The sequence below is a fragment of the Brassica oleracea genome, chromosome C7, assembly GCF_000695525.1.
Source record: "Brassica oleracea var. oleracea cultivar TO1000 chromosome C7, BOL, whole genome shotgun sequence".
Lineage (NCBI taxonomy): Eukaryota > Viridiplantae > Streptophyta > Magnoliopsida > Brassicales > Brassicaceae > Brassica > Brassica oleracea.
In genome coordinates, this window is record NC_027754.1 from 4,963,309 (window position 1) to 4,965,230 (window position 1,922).

The window sequence follows — 1,922 nt, forward strand, 5'->3', positions numbered from 1 at the left end:
AACCATAAAGATATATCAGTTTTAAACAGAGTATTTATTTTATTTATTATTTAAAATAAGTAGAAAACATATTAATTTAATAATAATTATTTTTATAAACTAAAAATAAGAAAATTAGTAATATGATAGTATTATTAAATAACTATATTAGCACGCATATTTAAAATTTGTGTTTTATTTGATTTGATAAAAATGGAAATATAAATTTTAACTTAAATTATAATATTAAATTACTAAAGTCAACATTTTAAATATGAATATCATATAATGAGATAAATTATGTATATATTATTAATTATATTATATAATCGTTTTATTCGGTTTAATCGGTTTATATACCAAATCATATCCATATACCGCAGTTTCTCAAAAATAACATCCATTTGGTATATTCGGTATTACCAAACCCAAACTATTTTCTCTATTTCAATTCATTTTTAATTGGTTCGATTTTACCAGATTGAACATCCCTAAATTTGATATTTTTTTGTTGACGTTTATCACTTCAATATTGTTGCTTGGTTCTTTGAAGGTCTCAGCCACCAGAAACTTTTTTTTTCTGTGGGAATCAGAAATCCATCAAGAGATACTTGAAATTAATTTTATCCCCTTTTCTTTTGATATGTTGTTTGCTAAAACTTTCGACATATTTTCGAAGGAAAGACATGGAAAGACATCTTCTAGATGACTCAATACAATTTGCTGAGATAGTTTGTTTGCTAAATAGTTAATTGTCTACAATAAGTTTGTTTTCCAACGTAGGAAGATAAATTGCGTTTGATTTTAATTGCTATTACTAAGTGTATGACTGGTTTACCCGCTACCATTCGCCAACGCAGTTTTTACGATTGGTAGCGGTTATTGGCGTTTTGCAGCAATCATTTAAATCGTTCTAAATCGTTTTAAACCGCTCTAAACCTCATAAATTATAAAGGCGGTTCCAGCTAGAGTTTGCGGCTGCGGAAGATAATTTTTTTTAAACAATGTAAATACCAAATAAAATTATTCAATAAAAAATTTAAACTGGAATTATAAAAATACTAAAATATATCTATTATATTTTAATTGCTATTATAAAATTTTAAAATAATTTTTTTCTATAATTTAAAAAAAATTAAAACTATAACTTTCTAAATATAACTTCTATAATTATTATAATATTATAATTTTTGATATTTTTATAATTATATAAAATGTAAATATTGTTAATTTATTATTTAACCGTTGCTGCATTTGGTAGTTAACCAGTCATAAGTATCCGCAAACGCACCAATTTCTAACCGCATAACAGTCGTACAAACCTCAAACCGCTAGAAACCGCCACCACCCGAATCCGCAAACTCCCGTAACCGCTGCGCTTGAACCAGTCAGACACTAAAAGCTATTATTGGGGAGATGAAAACTTTTTAGACTTTAGATCTCCACTAGTGTTTCACCTGTTCACATTCTCTTATTTTTTAGACAGACAAAGTGATTAATGGTTTTCTTCTAAATTTAATTTTAATTTCATTTTATTTTACTTGGTGATATCACTGAAATTACTCTAAAGAGTGAATTTACTCTCTCAAATAAGAGGTTCAATTGCAGTACTTAGGGATCGAATCCACAAGGAGCTAGAGAACCTAATAAATCTAATGGGATTTGTTAAGTTGGATGGTTTAATGATTAAAATGTAAATTTTCAGTTTTGTTGAGCAAGTAATTGCTCGATTTATTGGTTGAGGTTTTGGTGCTTAAAAGGAAATAACTAGACTTAGGGTTTTTATTCTAGATCATGCTTAGTAGTTGTTGCCAAGTCCAAAAACTTGGAATTATAATCCTACAGATGCCTAATGAGTTGCATGCATGATAATGTAGAGCTCAACTACTAAGCAACAAGTCAATCAGCTCTCGCGTTTCTGGACTTGTCTATTAACTAGATCT